The sequence below is a fragment of the Psammomys obesus genome, unplaced genomic scaffold, assembly GCF_907164565.1.
Source record: "Psammomys obesus unplaced genomic scaffold, mPsaObe1.curated_primary_1811, whole genome shotgun sequence".
Lineage (NCBI taxonomy): Eukaryota > Metazoa > Chordata > Mammalia > Rodentia > Muridae > Psammomys > Psammomys obesus.
The window spans coordinates 441,349-466,335 of NW_026596443.1; the positions used below are offsets into that span (position 1 = coordinate 441,349).

General features: G+C 44.8%; 1 non-coding gene across 1 annotated transcript; it reads left to right on the top strand.

Annotated features, from left to right (window-relative positions):
* Nucleotides 1-21,750: 21,750 nt before the first annotated feature.
* LOC129669840 (U6 spliceosomal RNA) lies at nt 21,751-21,853 on the top strand. Its single transcript, XR_008719090.1, has one exon. It is a non-coding gene; the product is annotated as a U6 spliceosomal RNA (small nuclear RNA).
* Nucleotides 21,854-24,987: the final 3,134 nt, after the last annotated feature.

Sequence of the window (24,987 nt, forward strand, 5' to 3'; positions counted from 1 at the left end):
TTTCTCTTTCATACTCCTTCATATTCCTTAGGGAACCTTCCCCAGATAAAGTTTGCCTGACTCGCCCCTTCACCCTGCACATCTCCTGTGTTAGTGTTCATCCGGGACTGTTCCAGCTGCTGCCAGCTTCTGCAGCACACAAGCAGCCTTCAGTTCTTTGGAACTGCCCTTGAGTTCTTGGGCTGCAGAGCAGTAACCCAAGTTCTAGCTTCCTGCCCCTACTCTGTGTCTCCCTTCCCAGGATGCCCCGCCTGCCAGCAGGACAGTGAGAGCTGGATAAACAGCTGGGAGCTGTTATTTGCACAATTTCTTTACAACTTTTGGCTTTATATTTCCATACCTTATCTTGCCACTAAAACAAGTTCTCCAAGAAGAGAGGCTGTACTCTGTTCCCTTCTTTTGCTTGCTTTGTTTAAGACGGGTCTTGATTACTTTTGACAAAGACTTAGCTGCCCTTGAACTCAGAGCAATTCTTTTGCCTCAGCATTTTTTATTATGTTGTGTATCTGAACATTTTAATTGATGGGGGTGTGTGCCACTGTGCAGGGATGACTTAAAGGGTCCCGCTCTCCTTCCATCAGGTGGGTTCCAGGGATGGAACTCAGGTCTTCAGACTTGTCAGCAAGCATCTTTATCTGCTGAGCCATCCTACCAGCCCTCTGTTGTGTACTGAAATGCCCATTTAAGGTAGAGATGTAGCTCATCAGTAAAGCATTAGCTGAAGTGTGTGAGGTCTTGGGTTTGATCCAAAGTCTCATGAAAACAAAAGACCTTGCACACAATTTCCTTATTAAAAACTGAAAGGGAGGGCTGGAGAGATGGCTCAATGGTTAAGAGCACTGTCTGTTCTTCCAAAGGTCATGAGTTCAATTCCCAGCAACCATATGGTGGCTCACAACCATCTATAATGTGAACTGATTCCCTCTTCTTGCAGGTGTAAATGCAGAGAGAATACTCATATACATAAAAAAAAAAAAAACTGGAAGGGAATCAGGTGTGATCCCAGCATTTGGGGAGGCAGAAGCAGGCAGACTGCTGTCAGTTCAAGGCCAGCCTTGTCTACAGAGCGAGTTCAGGGCAGCCAAGGCTACACAGAGAAACCCTGTTTCAAAAAACCCCACAAAGGAAGAAGAAGAAGAAGAAGAAGAAGAAGAAGAAGAAGAAGAAGAAGAAGAAGAAGAAGAAGAAGAAGAAAGTTGTCCCTAGCTCTCTGGAAGAATTTCAGACACCTCTCTCCCTGAAGTGTGAAAAAGCTGGAAGGAAAACTGCATAGAAATGAAAGGTTTCTAGTTCAGAGAAAAGCCTGTTCTTTTTCAAAGCCACCTGCTCTGAAGCTCCTCTGACTTTCCTGGGTCCCTTCATGGGACTGGTGACCTAACCCCATCCTCAAGACTTGTTCGCTGCTGTTCTTTGAAGACAAGGACATGGAGTTTGGTCCTTACTGGGTGCCTGAATCTCCTAGTTCTTCACCACATGAAATCCTGCACTTAACTGGGAGTTGCATCAACCTGAAGTCCTTTACACAGGGATGGGAGGGGGTCAATGTGAGGTGGGGGGAGCTGACCACACCCTGCCACGGCCCTCTGTGTTCATCACCACTGCCAGATTCCTTAGTGTTCAAATCCACACTGCCCAGTTTGGTTTTGCTACTGTTGTTGTTAGCATTGAAAACCTTCAAAGTAAAAATAATACAAGGAGAAAAGGACTGACACTATAGTTTAGGGGCTTGTCACTGGGCTTGACAAGATCATCTAAGTAACCCTGAAGCCCTGCAGACTCTCAGGCTTGTCTGGAGCAGCACCAAAAAAAAAAAAAAAAAAAAAATCTGCTCTTCAAGGTCAGTCAGAATGCTTTGCCATTCCTGTGGCCAACCTGGAGCATGAGGTCACCCCTTCCACACCTTCAATACTGTCATCACCACTGCCACATCATTGCCCTGCTGGCGGTAGAGTGGAAAAGCTTTTGTAGACTGGGGAACGGGGGAGGGGAGATTGGCACGGGGCAGGTGAGATAGCTTGCCAAGGTAATGCCAAGAACATTACCTTGATAGCTGGGCCACCTTCCCACACACAAACTCGAATAGAGCAGAGGCAGGTGTGTGCACAGAGAACCTCCTGTGCCAAAGGTCCATGTGAAGTCTGTGTGGCCAGCCTGCCGGCAAAGGGGAGGGTGTGGTCACCATAGAAGCCAAGGAGTCAGGAAGGGTGGGAAGAGGGGAGATGATTGGGAAAACACCTTATAGAGAAAGAAAACACCTTGGAGAGCCTTTGCACAGGATCTGGCATTTCTTTGGTGCTGAGTATGTGCTAGTGTTTAAAAGTATTGACTGCAACCAGCCCAGCCTTGGAGGACTTCTGGAATTGTCTCATGGTGTCTCCCGCTGGGAAGCAGAATTCCACCCCCAGACTTGCAGATTCCCACTCAGTCTCAGCCAGAACAAGTCCAGGGGTGTTGCCAGAGGGGTTGGTCATCGCAGGAATGCAGACTCAGTGTACTCTTCTCTAAAATGGGAACGTTGTGACTCTTATAAAGAGAAAATGTCAACAGTATGCAGCATAGAAGCCAGTCCCCATCTTTTTAGTGGGGAGGGAGATGGGGAAAGTATTCTTTCATAAGTTGTTAGGCAGCAGAGATCCTTTCTCTGCTGTGAGAAGCCAGGCCTTCTAGTTTGTCTTTTCTTTTTATCAACAAGTAGCCAAGGATGACCTTGAACTTCTTACCTTCCTGCTTTCACCTCCCAGATGCTAGGGTTGCAGGTCTGCACCACCACACCTGGTTTAAACAATGCTGGAGACTGAACCCAAGGCTTTCTGTGTGCTAGGCTAGCACTCTCCTATTGGAACTACATCCCCAGTAATCCCCAGCAGTCCCAGTGAATTCAACAATATCACAAACAGCCCTCTGGTTTGGCACACTAACGGCTAGCAAAGTGCTTTCATGGCCTAGCAGCAGAAGCAAATCCAAAGAACTTACTAGAAATGCAAATTCTGGGTCTTGCTGAGTTAGAAACAGGATGAGGCTCAGTAGCTATGTCTATGCAGCCCTCCAGGGCCAGGGAGGGGGAGGCTGCAGTTTTGAATCAGTGCTTTAGGGCCACTTAAGAGGAAGTTTGCTTCCCATCTCACTATTCAGCAAAGCCAATCACTATTTGAAGACACTGGGTACTCTGCTTCTCAGGCCACCCTCTCCACTTCCTGCAGCCACTCTTTTACCATAGAGTCCCCGTATCATCTAGCTGCCTAGGGGTACTCTGATGGCCAGTGATTCTTGAAAGGATGCTCACAGGGCTCCTAACAACTGTTGTCTCTGTTATTCTCGAAATTCTAGTGTGTGGATGTTTTGTTGTTGTTATTTTGTTTGATTTGTTTGTTGTTTGTTTGGACAGCATGACCTGAATCCCAGAACTGGGGTTCTAGGTGTATTCTCTGGTTATATAGTGCGGGGTCTGGAACCCAGGCTTCACACACACTAGGCCAGGACTGACTGACTGACTCAGCTACATCTCCAGCCTGGACTTTGGTTGGTTTGTTTTTGAGATGAGGTTTTGTAGGGTAGTCCAGGATGGCCTCAAACTCAAGAACCTCCTGCTTTGGTCCCCTGAGTACTGGGATTATAGGTATATATCACCATTCCTGCCTTTAATCTGGAAATTCTAACAAGTAATTATTTCAGGCCTATTTTGTTGTCTAAACACATGGCATACAAGCTGTTCCCAGTGGCACATACCTTTAATTCCAGCACTCAGAGAAGCAGAGGCAGGCAGATTGCTGTGAGTTCAAGGTCAGCCTGGTCTACAAAGAGAGTCCAGGATAGCCCAGGCTACACAGAGAAACCCTGTCTTGAAAAAAAAACTAAACAAAACATGGCATACATGTTTAACTTATTTATTTATTGGTGGGTAGGGAGTCCTGTTTTGATTGAGGTGATTAAACCCAGTGCTTCTTTTGTTTGTTTGTTTGTTTGTTTTTGGAGAGGCAGGGTTTCTCTGTGTAGCCCTGGATGTTCTGGACTCACTCTGTAGACCACCAGGCTGTCTGGGAATTCACAGAGATCCACCTGCCTCTGCCTCCCCGAGTGCTGGGATTACAGGCGTTTGCCACCTCTGCCACACAGTGGGCCCCAGTGCATGCTTGTGGGAGAGCAGCTTGTTTGTTTGTTTTCAAGTGAAGTTAAACTTGCTTACGTTAAATGTGCAAAGTATGAAAAGAAACCACAGAGTGAATTTTGACATGCATACACATCCCTGTGACCTCTGGTCAGACTGAAGTCTAGGACATTTCTGGCACCCAAGAAGTGTGGGTGGGTGCCAGAATGGGTGTTCAATGATGTCTGTGAGAGAGTATCTGGTTCCTTTTCATTGCCAGGCAATAGCCTGTTCTGTGGACCCACCATATTCCCTCACATTCTCTGCTTTTGATGGACGTTCATATTGTTTCTAAGTAGATTCTACAACAAATGAGGTTCTTCTGAATACTCACACCCTATCTTTTGGTGGATGGCAGCTCTCATTCTTTTGAGTATCTGCCCAGAGATGGAGTTGCCAGGTCAGAATATTAAACCTATTCAGCTGCCACCAAAGTGGCTGTGTGAGTGTGAAGATTGTCATGGCTTACTAATGTTCCCATAGCCTTCTCAACATTTGACATTTAGGGTCACATTAATATTAATTATCCTGTTGAGGAGCACTGGTATCTCAAGGCTTTTAATGTTCATTTCCCTTGGGTTCAAAGAAGGCTCAGTACCTTCTATGCTTATTAGCTATTTGCACACCTGTTATGGAATGCTCCTTAAAGATTTTTCTTTGCATGCAAAAAAATTTCAATTTTTGTATAATTATCATGGCTATGCAGTATGCTGTGATATTTCAATACACACATACTGTGCTGAATTTTTTTTTTTTTTTTGTCTACTTGACACTAGCTAGGGTCATCTGGGAAGAAGAAACCTCAGCTGAGATTAACCTATAGGCAAGAATGTGGGATATTTTCTTGGCTGATGATTGATGTGAGAGGGTACCTGGGCAGGTAGTCCTGGTTGAAAAAAAAAGCAAGCTGAAGGCTATGCATAGGGATGCACGTCTTTAATCCTAGCATTTAGGAGGCTAGCAGCAGGCATTTTAGAGGGGAGTTTGAGGCCAGCCTGGTCCAGGCCAACCAAGCAAGCTAGCTGAGCAAGCCAGTAAGCAATATTCTATACAGTTCTGCCTCAGTTGCAGGCTTCTGTGTTGAGCTCCTGACTTGTCTTTCCTTCACAAGGGATGATAAGCTCTCTGTTTTGTTCTTTTTTTCTTTTTAGTTATATTCCATTTATGTATTTGTCTGTTGGGAGGGTGCTGGTGTGCCTGTGCTGTGGCACATGTGTAGAAATCAGAGGACAGATTTCCGGAGTCCATTCTCTCCCTCCAACATGTAAGTCTAGGGATTGAACTCAGGGCATCAGCATCCTTACCACATGAGCCACCTTCCTGGCCCACTTTGTATTCCTATGACATTAATTTTGCTTTTGCATTCATGGGCATCCATCCCTGGAGGCTCAGGACACCACTGAATCTCCCCTCTAGCCCCAGGCCACAGTTTTGCTTTTCACTTACATGTGAAAACACGGAGTGTCTGTCTTTCTGTGCACGGTCTTTTTAAAAATTATTTCAGTTTTTCATTGCTAATGGATGTATGAGACCCAGCACGCTGTGTCTCATACCTAGGCAGGTGGAGCTGGGCTGTCTAGGCAGGCTGAGTAAGCCAGTGGAAGCAAGCCAGGAAGCAGCATTCCTTCAGGGGCTGTACTTCAGTTCTTGCCTCAGCTTTCCTCAGTGATGGACAATAAACTGGAAGGTAAAATTAACCCTTCCCTTCTCAAACTGGTTTTGGTCATGGTGCCTATCATAGAAACAGAAGCAAACTAGAATAGTCCCCATGAGAACCCTTGTCACTTCATTCCTCAGAGAGTTCTTCCTCCTTAGTCTTAAAGGGTACAAAGGTTACCTTTTATGGCTATTTCCCACATATATCCTTGTAGGTATTAATTTCCTTTTGCCTGATGTATTGGGGACATGATTGGTGCCATCTGGTCTCCATCTGAAGTACGTTGAAAACCCTCCAGTGAACATTAGTTTGACTTGGAACTGAGGAGTAATAAAGACACAGAACTTCTAAGCATATCAAACCCTCAGAGAGGATGAGCGTCATGCCTACAGCTATAATCCCAGCAACTCAGGAGGCTGAGGCAGTGGGATTATTGTAAGTTTGAGGCTACACAATGAATTCTAGGCAACCTGACCTATAGTGTGAGGCCTTGTCTTAGAAGCAAAAAGAAAACACCTCTGGCCTCCATACACATACATGGACCCACCCACTCACGTGCACATGTTCACCCTAACACATACAAATGCATATACCATGAACACACAAACCAACCAATCTAACAAGAGACATAAAACAAAAGTTAGAAAGTGGTGACTAATGGCCCCCAAAGTGGCAGAAGCAAGGAGATATTGAGCAATGTTTGGTACAAATCTTCTGTGTATCTATTTGGCTATATGTCCATTGGCTATTGGCTTCTGTATCTCTTCTCCTTAGTATTAGCCTTTGTCTGCCTAAGGTGTTCAGCCAGTCATAACAGGTGGGAGTTAAAAGGAGCAGACAGACTTTCTCTGTTTCGTCAATGAAATTAGACATGGACCAATGGATTTAATAAGCCTTAGGCCAGCTGGTGACTCACTGCATTTCACGGATCTTAGCTATGGCTCAGGGATAGAGGAAGCTGGTTGTCTCTCTGGCTCCCATGCACTTGGGTAGGGCAGCTTCCTCTTGTCTTAGAGTTAGGTTGTATTTTGAAGAGCCTGTGGGCTTCTTGCTTTATTGCTTCACTGCTGTTTATATAAAAACGGCAATTTTAAAAGAGGACATTCATTTAATCCTAGAATAAGGAGAAGAATTATAAACTACAGAGCAGAACATAGACAAGTATCCTGTCTACGCTGGAAACTGGATGAAGCTGACTTTCTTTGTGTAACCATCCTGCTATTAAACTGTATAGGCTTTGTGCTAGAGCCTTTATAATGGAGCCCAGCCCTGGCATCTGGCCTTGACTTGATACATCTAGAGATCTTCACAACGGTGACTGGCTTTAAGGAACTCCAATGTAGAAGGTTTGAGAAGACATTAGATAGTCTATAATGAAATACATACATACATACATACATATATTCAATATTTGGGGACTAGAACACTTACATTGACATTTTTATCCCATAGGCAGGCCTCCAGAAGAAGCCAGATCTTTGCTCAGAGATCTGTGTCCTTGAATGTACAACAAAATGGCATCATGGCAATACCCTAAGACTGCCTGTTGGGGGCCATTCTAGAGGAGCTGGGAATGTTAGGAGTCAGCTTCTCCCAGCTACAAGTTAACAAGCCACAGGTGTGGCAAAAAGCTGCAAGAATTTGTCAGCAGTTCTCTTCTTTCTGAATAGATCCTTTGACAGCTGGCCTTCAAAGCTGTGTCTCAAATCTCAGTATGGTTTCTATGCTGTGTATGACAGCAGTGAGGTCCCCGAGAGTGTTCAAGACTGAGTAAATGGCCCTAAATCACCCTTTTCCTTTTTACTGTGACGGTCAGTGGATGCTCCCTGGGTCTTACCTTTGGGGCTTTGTGAGGCTCCTATGCAAGGGTCTAGGGCCAGCGTTTTCAACCTTCCTAACCCTGTGACCCTTTAATATAGCTCCTTGTGTTGTGGTGACCCTCAGTCATAAAATTATCTCATTGCTACTTCATAACTGTAATTTTGCTTTTGTTATTAATCATAATGTTGAGAACCACTAGTAGTAGCTGCTGCTAAGGTTATAGACCTAAGCTGTAGGAGGTCTGGTGTGGATCTCACACCACTGAAGTTCCTTAGTAAATGTCTTCAGTGAACTACCCCTGGGATTTATGTCTCATTTGAGTGACCCTAGGACAGAGCTGTGTGAACCCTGGAGTTTTAGGGATGTCACTGTAATGGGTCCTCTTTATAAAAGCACACAGAAAGATTTCTATTGGGCATTAGGAGCAGATAAAGCTGTGATCCCTTGAGCAACCAGTCAGTGTTTAACTAAAGGATTCTGGGAATCATTTAACTTATGCTATTTTCCAAGCTTGTAGATAGTCAAACTTCAGATAGTCAAAGTTATGGACCATTTTCATTACTTGCATGGAATTTTATGATCTATATGCTGTATATCAATTTAATTGTCTTTATTTTCTGTATTTCTCCTCCCCCACTCCAGTGGTAGGCTTGTATGTTTTTGTTTGTTTGTTTGATTGATTGATTGACTGATTGATTGTTTTGGCTTCAGGTAATTCACATACCATAAAATTCACCTTTTAAAGTGTCTAGTCCAATAAATTTTGTTATGTTTGCAAGATTGTGTGATTCATTACCACTGCCTAGCCATATTTTCTGTCTCTGTGGATTTGCATGGTTTTGGAATATCTTTGTGTGTGTGTGTGTGTGTGTGTGTGTGTGTGTGTGGTGTGTGTGTGTGTAGGACAGACATTGATGTGTGGTATTTTCTTCATTTCAGTAACTCTTCCTTTTTGAGACACAGCCTCTCACTATACCTAGAGCTTCCTGATTCAGCTAGGCTGACTGACAAATAAGTCCCAGGATCCTCTTGCCTCTGCCTCTGTGTGACATTACAGGTATGCATTACAGTACCTGGCTTTTTACATAGGTACCAGCAATCCAGACTCCGAGCCTCCTGCTTGAGTTGCAATCATTTTGTTGACTTAACTATCTCTCATACCCTGTCCTGAGAATTTCATATAAATGGAATCAAATAATATGCAGCTTTTAATGCCTAGTTTATCTTGCTCAGCATGTTTTGAAGGGTTCTCCATGTCCTAGCATGACTACACACCCTTCTTTTTTTTTTTATTTTGAAAATAGGACCTCATGTAGCTCAGGTTGGCCTCAAACTCTCTATGTAGCCAAAAATGATTTTGAACTTGTGATCTGTTGAGGTTGTAGGCATAAAGCACCACACTTGGTCCTTCTTTCTTGCCTTCCTTTCTTCCTTCCTTCCTTCCTTCCTTCCTTCCTTCCTTCCTTCCTTCCTTCCTTCTTTCCTTTCTTCTGTCCTTCCATCTCCTTATGTAGCCTAGGCCATATTTGAACACATGGCTATTCTCCTGCTTCACTCCCCCCATCAAAGTGCATATGTAGCTTTTTTTAGACCCTGTTCTCACTAATTTTTCTGTCTTGTTGTACTGTGTATATCACTATAAACTACTGCAAAATCCTCTTTTTGGAGTGAGGCAGAGTATAAATAAAAATAAACTCCAAACACTCCCAAGCCATCTGTTTAATAATCTGTACAAGAATTTTGCCAGGATTCTATATTGAGCCACTTGGTCTATAGTTCCCAGAAATATCTTCTGTCTCCTTGTGAAAATCAGAGCATTTGCTCAGTCAGTGTCCTCATTGGAGCATTTGCTTGGCTAGTGTCTTCCGGAGCTACTTTTCCACCTGACCTGACCTTTCCTGAGTCTGGTGTGTGATTCATCTGAATCTGGTCTCCAGGCTCAGCTACAGCCCCAAGCTCTCACCTCCGCCTTCACCTCTGTCTCATAGTGTTCCTTCATTTTAATATCGACATCATGTATGCACATGGTTAAAAATATATCAGAACAGAAGAGCTTCCAAAGCAAGTCCTGCTCATCCCACCCACCCTGTTTCCCAACTGCTCTCAACTCTTGCTGCTTGCTCCAGGGCAGCGGTTCTTGAGGCCCCTTTGTGGGGAGATGGGGGGGGACTGTGTTGAACACTCCTTCCATGGGGGTCCCCTAAGACCATCGGAAAACACAGTAACTTAAACAGTATCAAAATTACAGATATGGAGTAGCAACAAAAATAATTTTGTGGTTAGGGATCATCATAACATGAAGAACTGTATTGCAATGTTAGGAAGATTGAGAACCAGTACTCTAGGGGCAACTTACAGGTCTCCAAAACGTGCCTAGGCTGCTGTGCCCTGGCTTCTCACATTTAAGCATTCTGCATTGATTCGTGAGTGAGAATTAAAGTTGAGCTCACATGCATCAGCCAAACAGCAGCCCCCACTGCCACTGTGACTAGATAGCTGTCTTTATTTAGTTACTCCAAATAAAATTAAATAAATGTTAATTGTCTTTGTTGATTCAAGCAGCACACTTGAATCTCATTTATTTGTTTGTTTGAGACAGGGTCTCACAGCCCAGGCTGGCCTCATATTCACCATGTAGTTGAGGATGACCTTAAAACTTGCCATTTTCCTGCCTCCATCATTTACATTTTAGGATTATAGACATGCACCACTATTCCTAAAGATTTTACACTTTACTTTTTTATTTTATGTATATGATGTATTTGTGTGTGTGAGAGAGAGACAGACAGAGAGAGAGAGATTTTGGGAGCCAATTCTATACCATGACAATTTGAAGCTATGAAACACCAAGGAAACAGAAAAAAGGAAATGGGTGATAGACTATAGATGGCTTTACAATAATCAATATTTACATTAACAGTCACAAAAATGTAAATGATGAGATGGATTTAAACTTCTAGAACCAACCCATTAGCAAAGCATGGAAGACCTGATTATGGTTATAAAATTAAATATAAATGTTACTTTAAAAAAAATACAGGGCAGGTGAGATGCCTTTCTTTTCTATTCTTTTTTATTACGTACCTCAGCTATTTCCTCAGTTTCTTAGAATAATTTTTATTGCTAGTAACAGGCTACCAGGCAGGTAGGCTATAAAATAGAGGAGATTGCTTGGCTCACAGTTCTGGCCCATGGTCAGGGCTGCACCTGTTTGTGGTCTACTGGCAGAGTTCTCAGGTAGCACAGTGCAGAATGTGGTAAGATGAGAACATGACACATTTGGCCAAGCTTTTATAGGAGACTTCATCGTCAGATGCCCTCCCTATTAACCCATTGAGCCCTGTAGAGCTTTGAATGAGAATGGCTCCCATAGGCTCATATACTCGAATGTTTAGTCACCAGGGAGTGAAACTGTTTGATAGGATTAGAAGGACAAGGAGGTGTGGCCTTGTTGGAGGAAGTATGTCACTAGGCGGTGGGCTTTGAGGTTTCAAAAGCCCACACCAGATCCAGTCTTGCTCCCTGCCTGTGGATCAGGATGTAGCCATCAGCTACTGCTCTAGCACCTGCCTGCATGCTGCTGTGCTCCCTACCATGATGATGATGGTCTAAACCTCTGAAACTGTGAACAAGCCTCCAATTAAATGCTTTCATAAGACTTTCCTCAGTCATGTTGTCTCTTCATAGCAATAGAACAGTGGCTAAGACAATCCCTTAATCTATTAATTCAATGATTGGATTAAGCCCCTCAAGAACTAAGCCCTAACTACTTCTGAGACATCCCACCCACAGAGAGAAACTACTCAAGCCTGAACTCTGAGGTGGGCCCCTCTCTCCTGACCCATCACACAGAGCCCCACCCACCGTTTTCCTTTACGCTTAGTGTTTTCCTGCTCTGTGCTTTGGCTGGGCCATCGCCCACTCTCTGATGTTCAGGCCTAGCTCGTCTTTCCCCTTTTTCTTGTCTTCTTTGTCTGTTCATCTTGTTAGAGATCTCATTTTTGCCATACCATCTTTAGGCCAATTAGCCTGCAGGCCTCAAAGTGGTGTTTCTCTACCCTTATACCTAAATAGCAATTTTTTTTGGCTTTTTTAAAAAATTTTTTATTAATTACACTTTATTCATTTTGTATCCCCCCATAAGCCCCTCCCTCCTCCCCTGCCGATCCCACCCTCCCCTAAATAGCAATTTTTAAATTTAATTTTTATTTTTAACAGTCACACCACATGGCACTGGCTCAGTGGTTCTCACCCTTCCTAATGCTGTGACCCTCAAATCCTCATTTTGTGGTGATCCCCAGCCATAACATTATTTTTGTTGCTACTTCATAACTGTAATTTTGCTACTGTCATAAATTGTAATGTGAATATCTGGTATGCAGTATAAGCAACCTCTGTGAAATGGTCATTCTACTCCCAAAGGGGCTGCAGCCCACAGGCTGAAAAACAATGTTGCTGCCTGGCTGGCCTCAAAGTCTCCATCCTCCTGGCTTAGCCTCCAGAGTGCTGGTTATGTGTGTGTGTCACTACACCCAACCTGAATGGTAATTTGGATAGCTGAATACTTTTGGTTTAAAACATCTGCTGAAGACACTGTTCTGGACTTTTTAAAATGAGAATCCTGAGAGCAAGTTGCTGGGCTTTTTTGTTCATTTGTTTGTTTGTTTTAAGATTTTATTTATTTATTTTTGAATGCTCTATGTGCGTGTACACACCTGCATGCCAGAAGAGGGCAGTGGAGGGTATAGATGGTTGTGAGCCACCATTTGGTTGCTGGGAATTGAACTTAGGATGTCTGGAATGGCAGACAGAGCCCTTAACCACTGAGCCATGTCTCTAGCAGATTTTTGTTTTTTGTTTTGGTTTTTAATGTGTCTATGAATGTTTCACCTGCATGCGTGTCTGTGCAGCATATGCACGCATGCTTGAGGAGGTCAGAAGAGAACATCAGATCCCCTGGAACTGGAGTTACAGGTAGTTGTGAGCCACCATGTGGTGCGGGAGGACTGAACACAGTTTCTCTGGGTCAGTGATGAGCCATCTCCTCTGTCTCTCCTAAGTCACTATTTAAAAGCACAATATTCTGCTAAGTATATTATTTTTAAATAATTTATATATTAATCTACATACACTCTAAATTCAGAAACTATTTTAATATATATAGGTTGAATATGCCTTAAAGTAATGTTTAGAACCAGAAGGGTTTCAAATTTAAACTTTTTTATATGTATTTTAGAATATCAACAAACATACCCAAGAAGATGCCTTGTGGGTGAGATCTCAGTTTACTTATATTTTTCTTTCAAGTTTTTATCAATTCTCTGTAAGTTTCACATTATGAACCTCAGTCCCACACATTTCCCTATCCCTTCATATCTGCCTTCTGCCCTTACAACCTCCGCCTGAAAAGAAAATAAAAAACAAACAAACAGAAAACAAAACATAGAAAACATATCATCGTGGAAACTGTAGTGTATCCCACAGTTTGGCTCTCTGTCTACACACCTTCACTTGCAAATGTTCATTACAATGTGTTATTGGTCTGGTTCAAGGCATCTGTCTTCTGCCACACCATCAATACTGGATCCTCACCAGTATTGCCCTGTGTCATGGAGTTACTGAAGCTTTAGATCTGAAGGACCAGCCCTTTCACACACTCTAACAGTTCATATAATGTAGATTTTAGGGTGAGCCAAGTCAAAGCCCTGGATCTGGGCCTGGGTGGCAGCTGAGCTGGTCAGCCTGCTAGCTCTTCCTTATTCTCACCACTAGAGCAAGCTCTCCAGCACTACCCTGGCTAGCCCACTCAATGCTGCCTCTGGCCAGGGGTAGGGTCAGTTCTCCCACTCTCATGCCCTCAGCCAGCTCACCTGCACCCACACCACCAGAGGCAGCTCCATTGTGCTGCCCAGTTAAGGCACAGGGCCCACTTTCCCAAGTGCTCCATCTGGCAAGGAGCTGGGCCAGCTTTCTCACTCTCGTACCCTCCAGGCTGGCTTACCTCTGCCTGCCACATCAGGGCTAGCTCCACTATGCTGCATAGGTGATGTGCAGGGCCCACTGCAGCCAGTGAGAAATGGGGCCATTTCTGCACAGCCCTTGGACATCTACGTGGTCCTGGGCAGCTGCCCAGAACAGAGACATACCCGTGGTTTCTAGTGATAATATAAGCCACAGACATCAACACCGACCCCTGCCCGGCCAAGGACCCAGACATGACTGTTAGCCACAGTACAAGCTGGGGCTGCACCTTGGCCTCAGGCGGCAGGATTGACCACTCACAACAGGCTGTTCCTCGACACCCTTGTGTCTCTAGTTCCACCTCTCTTCATAATGCTCAAACTGTTCTGCTTCTCTTTCTCTCCCATCTGTCCATCACATACTTGCACATTGTAGTAGCTCCTGCTGCAGGCAGGCCATGTGGCTAGCAGGCCTCTGGGTGACTTCCTCTGACCACATGGCACTGCTGCAGGCAGGCCTCTGTGCTTCTTTCCCTGCCCAGGCAGCATGGCATGACAGTGGGTGGGTTTCTGGATGTCTTCCTCCTCCCATACTGTGTTGCATGGCAGCAGGTGGGCCTCTGTGTGCCTGTGTGTCCATGTTCGTGTCATGTGGCAGCAGGTGGGTCTCTGCTTTATTTATGTTTAATGTACACTTTACACACATTGCCTGAAAGCAGTGGTGGCTGCTGCTGCTATTTCTCCTCCTATTTATTATTATTATTATTGCTGATGATGGAAAATGAACCCAAAGTATTGCACAGACTGATCACACATTCCACCACTGACGTATATTCCTATCCTGAAGATAATTTTATACAGCATTTTATTGCACTTGCGTTTTAATTGCAACCTGGCACGTGAGGGCAGGTGTGGACTTTTCCACTTATAAAGTCATATCAGTGCTCCCTCCCAAAGTTCCAGATTGTGGAGTATTTTGGATCTTCAGTTTAGGGATGCTCAACTGGTATAACATAACCTTGAATATGAATATGAAATATGAATTTTGCTACACAAATATGCCCATAAGATCAAGGGTTGCAGCTCAGTGACAGAACACTGGCCTGTCATGTGGGAGGTCCTGGGTGCATCACCAGCACTGCAAAACAAAACAAATAAAAATACATACTGCTTTTATAGTACATATTGTCCTAGTTCTGTGCATGTGTGATAGATGTGTGTGTTATCTGTGGATATACATACCTGTACGATCTGTGCATATGTCTGAAGAGGCGACAACAGGATGTCCAATGTCTTCGTCTCTTGCTCCCTACCAATTGCCTTAAGACAGGATCTCTTATTGAGCTGGAGGCTTGCCTTTTTAAGTAGGCTGGTACCAGAGAGCTCCCAGGATCCACCTGGCTTTGCCCCTAGCTGCCAGTGCTGGGGTTATAGACTCACTCAGCCATGCCTGCCTTCTTACATGGCTCCTGGGTATTTGAACTCAAGTCTGCATGCTTGCACAGCAAGTGTTGCTACCCACCAGGCCATCTCCCTACCCCTTATACTGTAGCTATAATTTTGCATGTTGTATTAGTGATAAGCCCAGGGCCTGTTACATGCTAAGACATAAATCACTGAGTTATAGGGTGACATGAAACTTGAGAAACCCTATTTCAGTCTTTTCAGCCCCTGGAGTCACTGGAACTCCAGGCTGGTATGAATACACCTATCAGTATGTACTGTGCGTATATGTGTGATATGTGTCTTAATGTTCATGTATGTGTACCTACATTTGGATACACTGGGTAAGCATGCATATGGAGGTCAGAAGTCAACAATGGGTATTTTCCTATATTGTTATTTATCTTAATTTTTTGAGGCAGGGTCTCACATTGAACCTAGAGCTCACTGATTCAACAAGGCTAGCTTTCCAGGTGTGTATCACTATGCTGCCTTTTAACATAGGTGCTAGGAACCTGAACTCAGGTCCTCAAGGTTTATAGACCAACCAATCTCTCTAGACTGCTTTGTATATTTAAAATTTTTATTTTATTTTATTATTTTATTTTATGTGTGTTTTAGTATATGTATGTGTACCATGTGTATAAATAGTGTCAGATCCCCTGGACCTGGACCGGGAATTACAGGTGGCTGTGAGACATCTGATGTGAGTGCTCACATCAATTTGTTCTCTTTGGGAAGAGCAGCAACTGCTCTTAACAACTGAGCTGTCTCTCCAGCCCCTTTATACATTTTCTAACTGAAAATTTCATATACATAGATGTTATTTGATCAAATCTACCTGTATTAGCTCCTCTCCTATTCTTTCCCTACTCCCTCACCATTTTTTCCTGCCAAGTTCATGTGCGCTCTATTTTTTTTTTAAACACATAGAGTTATATGGTTTTCTTATGTACACAGATGCAGGACCATCTACAAAAGAATGAATAGCCTTTGAGGGCCACACCCCTGAAGAAAACTTAACTCTCTCTCTTCCAGAAACCATTTCCCTCCAGGTGCCAATATCTTCTCAGCTAGGGGTGGGATGTTATATTTATAACATCCTCTTCTCAGTTCATGTTGAGGTTTTGGCTGGTTTGATCTTATACAATGGCCTTGTTGAATGTTTTACCTGCAACTTGTAGCTTTGACAATCTTCTCACTATTCATCTTCAAAAATGAGCCCTGAGCCTGCCTTGGAGAGGGAAAGGTGTGTGTGTGTGTGTGTGTGTGTGTGTGTGTGTGTGTGTGTGTGTGCTGAGACAGGATCTAACTCTGTAATCCTGGCTGGCCTGGAATTCATAGAGGTCCACCTGCCTCTGCCTCCTGAGTGCTGGGATTAAGCTTTTTTTATATTCTTTTTAGTGTTATGCCTATAAGATAATATGAAACCAAAGTATCAAAGTGTTTATTGACAATGGTTAAATATGGGGATTTGGCACATGAGTAATAGTGATTTTCATTTCTTTTTATTCCTCTCCCAGCCCCTTTTTTTAGACAAGGGCTCATGCATCCTAGGTTTTTCTTGAATTTCCTATGTGAAGGATAACCTTGAACTCCTGATCTTTCCTCTACCTCTTAAGTGCTGTAACCACAGGCTGTACCACCATGCCAGCTTGTGTGATACTGAGGGTCAAACCCAGATCTTCACACTCTTATCCAGTTACTCTACCAACTGAGCTGCAACCCAACCTTGCGTTTTGCTCCTTTTTTTTTTGTGATGTACATGTATTGCTTCTAGCAGTCAGTAGGTAATGATAATGCTTCCTCGGCCTGCACTGCTACACAGGGCCTCTACCATGTGCAGTAGAGGCCTGCTTGCCTCCCTGCCTTCCCTTTCATCTCCTAGTCTCCCCACAAGGGAGGTCTTGCGATTTCTGGGCAGAGACCTTGGTGGTTCTTGCTGGCTCAAATGTTACCACCTTCCAACAAAGTCAGCGTCTGTCTCTTTTGTGTCAGGGTAGCCACCTGTTTCCTGCTGGCCTGGATTCCTCTTCTGTGTGGGCCTGGCAGTGTGAGTCACTGTGCTGCCAGGTGCGGGCCAGGCAATGGCTCAGAATGAAGATAAGAGTTCCCACAGTGGGTGTGGCTCCAGACCCTACTGCTTCCTCTAACCTGCTGGCAGACAGAGGAAGAATTAAGAGGCTTAAGAGTGTTGGAGCCAGACAGAAATCCTCATTTCCATGTAATCTTGATGTTCTGCCTGATGTGCTTGCAATCTGTAGTCACCAGTTGCTGGGGCTCTCTGCCTGATGACACTTTCTTTTTGGTGGTAGAGGAGAATGGAATCTAAGACCTTTTGTAGGGAAACATGTCCTCTACCACCGAGTTAGCCCAATCCTTCTTATATTGACTTAACAAAGATAGGCTTTTTCTCTTCCCTTCCCCTCCTCCTCCTCTCCAGGGTTTCTAGTAGCCCAGGCTGGCCTTGACCCTCATACTTCCACTTTCCAAGTGCTAGGATCACAGACACTCATTAGCTGCCTGTCTTCCTCCCTCTCCCTTCTTACTTTCTCCTCCCTTCCCCTCTCTTGCCTTCTCTCCTTCTTCCACCTATCCTCTTTTCTCCACCCCCTTTCTTCCAGGGATGCATATCAGATCCTTTCATAATCCACAATAGGTACCACTCTTCTCCCATGGCATAGGCTCAGGGGAGAGGCTCTCCAAGAATGGCTGATGCACCTGAGAGAAGGGGTGTATGGCCTTTTGTAGTGTTCCTTAAGACTAAGTCATAATATTTGCCCCAGAGACTTCCATAGCCTTCCCAGGAAACTTCCCAGCCTCTACTCAGTGGGAAACAGAGCAGAAGGGAGGAGGCCTGAGTAGATTTCCATCCAAGTGGAGCTCCTCTGTGGAGGAGGAGGGTGACTGTTATTGCCTCTTCGATTCATGAGGAGAGAGAGGCAGGGAGTCCTATTCCTTCTTTAGTTCTTCAGATGCAAAGATCCAGGGATTCACAATCTGTCTCCTTCCCATGCATTGCCTCCCATGCACTACAAGATGAGCCTAAGGAAGCAGAAGCCTGGCTTAAGAGACACTGGTGGAAATGCCCTCTAATGCAGCCAGTGCTGCCTCATTCTGGCCCTTATTCACACAGATTTATCAAGAGGAGAAGCCCAGCCTGAGAATCCTGGTTCCTATCTTTGTTCATCGTCAGCTGTCAGCAGGAGAGCCAGGGCTAACTTTGGATGTGTTGAGGACACAAGCAAAAACTCAAGACTATGGAAGACTCCACCTACACTCAAAATCTTCCCACTGATAGGCAGTCATGACTAACACTAATTCCTCAATGTGAGCAAGCCTTTTCGGGGTTAGGAGGTAGGTACATATACTATATTTTATAGATAAGATGCTGAGGAACAGAAAGGCAGACTAAGTAGCCCAGGGTGGCTCAGTTAGCAAGTTGTCCAGTGAGGGTATGAACCCTACACCCTTAATCCATGAAGTTGTCCTGCCAGTGTCATAGAGTCTACTTCAGAACCCTGAAAACAACCTAACACCTGACCCTCTGCTCCATGGCACCCTATCTGTGTCACAGCTCTCAACTCCCCAACAGGAAAAGGTAGGCATGAACCATATTGAACATACTGGAAGCCCTCTGGGGGGTATTTCCCAAAACATATAAGAAAGCTCTTCTAGTTCATTTGGAGACTACTGCATGCTCACTTTGCAGAATGCCACAGTGGTGTGGATTGGTGGCAAGCTTATCCCATCAGGTGTGTGAAGGACTGGTGCCCAGTGAGGCTCAGTCACCCAAGATTGCAGAGTGTCCAAGCAGGGCTCAAACATAGAACTCTCATGCAATGTGTTGGCTTTTCTACAATTTTATAGTTGCATAGGGCTAAGTGTAGCTTTGGGGGTCTATGGAGATGCCTCATCCTCAGCACCCCAAAGCTATTCCATTCCTGGTTCTTCTCCTTCTCATGTTTCCATTTATTTTGGAATTGCCAAAGGAGGAATCTTTAAAGGAGAGTCACACTCACCTCCCTGTCCTTCTGTCACTGGGAGCTGGAGGTGGGGCCTAGGGCTGTATATTCATAGTATACTCTCAGACAGTGGAAAGCAGGAAAGTCTTGCATACTTGGTTCTGATGAGTGTGCTCCCAGGCCTTGCAGAAGCTCTGCCCCCAAGCCTCCCCTCATGGCAGGGAGCCAGTCAGCACAACAGAAGTCTCCGCATGAGTGAACTTCTCTTTACTTTTTTTGTGTAGGTGTCTCTTTTGCAGGAGGGGGCAGGGAATCTGTGTGAAATGACCAGTCCTATTATGTACTGAGAATGTCTTAAGGTTTGTACTGCTGTGATAAAACACTGTGGCCAAAAGCAACTTGGGGAGGAAAGGGTTTATTTCAGTTTGCAGCTCAGGTCACTCCACCACCAAGGGAAGTCAGGGCAGGAACTAAAGCAGAAACCACAAGAAAATGTACTGGCTTGCTCAGTTTGCTTTTTTATTCACTCCAGGACATAGTGAGCTGGACTCTTCTACATCAGCCATCAACCAAAAAAAAATTTTAAAAAAAGAAAGAAAAAAGACGAAAGAAGGAAAGAAAAAAAGAAAGAAAGGAAGGAAGGAAGGAAGGAAGGAAGGAAGGAAGGAAGGAAGGAAAGAAAGAAATAAAGGAAAGAGAAGAAAAGAAAAAGGCCAAACAGTAGGCCAATCTGATGTGTGTGGGGGGGCATTTCTTCAATTGAGATTTTCTGTTACCAGATATGTCTAGGTTTGTGGCTCAGAGGACCAAATGCTTCTCTAGGCAAAGGTCCTGAGGCCTAGCAGCAATCTAGGGAATCTCGTGTTCTCTGAGCAGGCTGTTCATTATGGCTGAGGTTTCTTAACAACTTGTGATGTAATCGCTTCCGAGTCATCCCTGTGAATTAAGTGCATTGCCGAAATCTCTGCCCCCACCCAGGACAAGGGAACGGAGCCCAGAAATCTTTTGTGCTATGCCATCATCAAATTATGTCTTATGTACTAGAATTTTGAGTAACTTTGAGTAACTTATGTACTAGAATTTTGAGTAATTAGGATGTATACTTTGGAGTGTCACAGACTTGGGTTCAAATCTCAGTGTGATTTGGACCCATTCTTAACCTCGATTTTTCTATATAAAATAGGTATTTCCCAATTTTTTGGTCTTGCTGTGAGCTAATCCTCACAGTGGGACTAATCACACAGACACACACACCTCAGCCCAGCATGACAAAGAGAGGCACCAGCATGCATACTTTTTCTGGCAGGGGGAGGAACAGCTGTGAGCCAGTTAACAGCAGTATACATTACTCACCCACCGCCAAACACTGAGCTGTTCCAAAAACAATTCTGAATTTCCATTTCCTCTGGGATGGAGTCAGTGGATTTTTGAAGGTGATAGGTCCTTTCCCATCCTCAGGTGAGGGGTCAGGAATTATGAATAAAACACAATGCAATTCTGACTCTCTTGATGTCCCCAGCTGTGCAACTATTTGCCTACCATCTCCCTGCCAGATCCTCCACTTCCCATTCCCAGGCCCCTCATGGGCTTCCGGCCCAGCCTGGGAGACCTCTTAGGCTAAACCTTGGTCTCTCAAGATCCTTGGAACCTTCAACTTTGAAGCCAGCCTCCAGGATTTTCAGTCTCCATTGTTGTCCTCCTAGATTTCTGTAGCCCAGCCAACCCAAAGGAATGGCAGAGCTCTGGAAAACCTCAGCATTCATAATGGGTCACTCCTCTCCGGAAATGTTCCCCAACTCTGCTGAGAACTTGCCAGGAGACTTGGTGACGGCCTGCTCTTGGCACACACAATAGACCGGGGTCTGAACAAGGTAGAGGAGAGAAAACATCCGCCTGTCAATAGGCTGCCATTCTCCTGGGATACCCCTCACCCTAGGGTCAACTTTGGGCTCCCAGAGGGAGGGAGGGGTGCATCTTGATGCTAGATGCCAGCTGTGGCAACAAGCAGGGCAGGCAGAGGCTGGAAGCACTGCTCAGCTTCCCTAGCTTGACAGCGTTCTCAACAGATGTGTGAGCCAGATTAGAAGTCAAATCTGCTTATTCTGGTTCCCCTGCCAGCCCTGAGGACAGCGCTCTCAGCCAACATTGGATGGTATTAAAACCTAAGCTGGCAGACAGAACAGTTCCAAGTACGTGACTGAGGAAAACAGGACTCAGCAAGTGGATGTAGCTAGTGGTTTGCTTTATTCACCATATACAGGGAGCTAATGCTCCAGGTCTATTTCCAAATTCATTGAAAGGAGTCATTATACCTGCCTTTTCTGCCCTTGGCAAGTTTTTGAATCAAGACTGGAATACTGGGCATTAAAGCACCTTGGTACTTACAAAGGAGTTACTTAGTCCTCAAGTAGTACTGCTATCTTAGCAAAGGCTTTAGGGGAAGGGCTCACCTGAGGAAGATCATAGCCAAGTAGAGAGCATATCCTCTTCAGCTCAGGTAGGTTAGTCCAAGAGAGACCCTTGGACTGAAACCTTGAGGGCCAGGGACAGACCACAACAGATATAGAATATCTATATAAGGGCCCCCTAGAAGTGCTATTTCTCTCTTAAGTTCTGTGATGCTTGAGTTGTGTATACTTGAGGAACCTTTGTGGCAACCAGCATTGCTGGAGGATGTAACACCAAGGAGAGCTTCCTAGCAGAGGGGAGTTTAAGACATGTTTGAGAGGAGACGGGGAAATAGCTCATTAAATGCCGAGGTGCTCACTTCAGCAGCACCGTAGTGAAAATGGAGTGAGCAGAGAAGACTAGCATGGCCCTATGTAAGGATGGCATGCAAACCCAGGGAGTGTTCCATATTTTCCTCTAATTTTTGGATTTGTATGTTTATGTAGAAGGGAGTGTAAGCAGCTGTCATGAAACTAAAAAGGGTGGAGGGAGTCTTTACAATAGGGGAGAGTAATTGAAGACATGCAGTGTAAAAGCGGAAAAGGGAAATTCTGGGAGTGACTGGTATAAACTGGGAGGTGGGGAAAGGTAGTGAGAGCATCTAAAACAAGTATGTATGAAAACAAAAAGCTGAGGGTGGAGAGACAGCTCGACAGTTAAGAGCACTGGCTGCTTTTCCCATGTTTGATTCCCAGCACCCACATGGCAGCCCAGAACTGTTTGTAACTACAGTTCCAGGGAATTTGATGCCCACTTCTGGTCTCTGAAGACACTGCATACACATGATATGTAGGCATACATGCAGGTAAGACATCCATACAACATAAAACAAAAATAATCTTAAAAAAGAAAATGCTGTCAAGGTTGGAGAGACACTTACAGCATATGGATGAAGACCTGACTTGCGCTCTCCGGCACTCAGATAAGAAGCCAGGGTCAGCCCTTGGCACTGGGTGGGGGTGGGCAGTAGGGTAAGGGACACAACCACAGGCAGAGTCTAATCTCTAGTCTATTGGTCAGTCAGTGTAGCTAATCAGTGAGAGACCCTGCTTCAAAAAATAAGGTGAGAGCAATTAAGATAAAGACAATGTTGACATCTGGTAAATACATATGCACCATACACAAACAAGCAGGTGTGCATACAATCCACCACACACACACATGCAAAGAATATGTCATGAATAAATATGTTACTTGGCATGCTAATTAAAAATTAAGTTAAAGGCATCAAAGTGTAGCTCAGTTGTAGAACACATTCCTAGTATGTGCAAGTCCCTGGGTTCTTGCCCAGTATAGGGAGGGACAGGTTGGTATGTCAGGGAGGGCATTCTGAAGGTATCTGGGGCCCAGTTTCAGGAACTAGGGTTGTATGTTAGTATGTCAGTGATAGAGCATACACTCAGCATGATAAGGCCTTGGGTTCCATCCCTAACATTTCCTGAGCAATCAGGCATCTAGAGTCCGTTTTCATGGTATGGATGTGAGCACTGAGTTCCAGCATGTTCGAGGAGCCTGACCAAAGCTCAGTGAGTAGCAGCTGGGATAGAGGTGCTGCAGAGGGTGGATAGGGCATCCAGGCAAGGGGTGCAAAGGCTTGAGGAAGGTGGCCTCTTCCTCAAGAGGTGGAGCATATGAAGAGGGCAGGACAAGGGCATTGTGGTGAGGAGTGGGCACAGCTGATTACTAAGGCCAACAGGCCAGCCGGCAGCAAGCGCTGAAGCTCCCCAGAGCCTCCCTGTAACTAGGAACACCTGTGGCCATAGAACGTGAACCAAGAGAGCACAATGAAGTCTAAAGAAAGCTGAGTCCAACGGAATGAGGCCCCAGCATGCTGCTCTGGGAAGGGGCCTGGCAAGGAGGGTGGATTCCTGTGTGGGGCCCCAGCATGCTGTTTGAGAGGGAGGCCTGCTTGGCAATGGGTCCCAACAGGTCCTCAGTATAGCAGATGCTTCCTGTTTATGTTAATTAATACAGACTTTCAGACACCTTTGAGCCTAGAGGTGGAAGTCCAATTCAGTTTAGGAGACTGGAAACACCTGCAGGTACTGTGTGTGGGGCTGAGTCCTCGGAAATAATGGCTCCCTCTGTGGTTATCTCTATGCGAATCTGTGAGATGCAGACGCAACACCCAACCTAGAGCCACATTTGTCATTTCTGAACTGGCTGCTTTCTCCTTGCTTAGACTGGGTTCTATAAGGAAAGAACCCTGTGCTTATTTATTTATTTATTTTTTCAACTTCTAGTGTTTTGAAGAGTGCTTTGAGCCAAAATATTGTTGCTTGGGTTTCTTTCTTTTTTCTCTTCTCTCTCTCTCTTTCTTTCCTTCCTTCCTTCCTTCCTCCCTCCCTCCTTCCTTCCTTCCTTCCTTCTTTCCTTCCTTTTTTCCTTTTCAGATAGGAGCTACCCGTGTTGCCCAAGTTAGCCGCTGGGTTCAAGCGATCCATCTACCTCAGCTTCTCAAACAGTTGGGACAACAGCAAGGTGCCCAGCTAAAAAGTCTCTCGGGGATGGAGCGCTCACTCCCTCAGAAAGCAGCCAGACTACACTGAGGAATCTGGGACCCAATGCTCATTGTTTGTCTTGAATTCCCTTTCTATGTTTACTTCAGCCACAATCAAAGCTCTTGGAAAACAATTCAAGACAAACACCTATCCAGGGCTGGTGAGATAGCTCAGCTGGCTGTCCTTCATAGTACCCAGTTTCCATTCCTAGAACCTACATGGCAGCTCTCATTCCAGGGGGATCCATTGCCCTCTTCTGGCTTCCACAAGCACCTGACATGCAATTGCTGACATGCAATTATATGCAGGTAAAACACTCATACACATAAAACAAAATTTAAATTAAAAAAAAATCCTCTCAGGCAGTCATGGCACACACCTTTAAACCCAGCACTTGGGAGGCAGAGGCAGGCAGATCTTTGTGAGTTCAAGGTCAAGAAGCCTGGTCTACAGAGTGAGTTCAGGGACAGCCAAGGCTACACAGAGAAATCCTGTCTCAAAAAAAGCCAAAAAAAAAAAAATTCTCTCAGCTAGTCATCTTTTGAAACCTTATTAGATATTTTAAATAGATTCTATTTAATACATTCATACTGAGATCATACCACAGGTGAGGAATGAAAGAAAAGTTCCTAACTTTAATTCCTGGGCTGGGACGCCCTGGGAAGGAAGCACGCTGGAGTTCCTGGTGAAGAGAAGGGGTCGCAACATGCAGTGGGGTGGTAGCAAGCCCCTGCTTCATGGAGTCCTCTACGTGCCCCTGTCAACACTTTGGGAAGAGCACCACTACTCCCTGTTTCACAGAGAAGGAAATGAAGGCCCAGAGAGGTCATGCTCAGGAGCCCACACTGACTCAGCTGGAGGCACTGGGGGTAGGGGTGGGGACTTGAATCTGTTGTATCCCTAGATTCACAATTCTGTTTCCCATAAGTCCTCCTGAAGGGAACATACAGGCATTACCAAAAGTTTCCGTTACATCTGAAGGGATGTGGTGGTGGTGGTGGAACCCATGGCTTTACAAATGCTAAGTACTTACTCCATCAATGGTCTA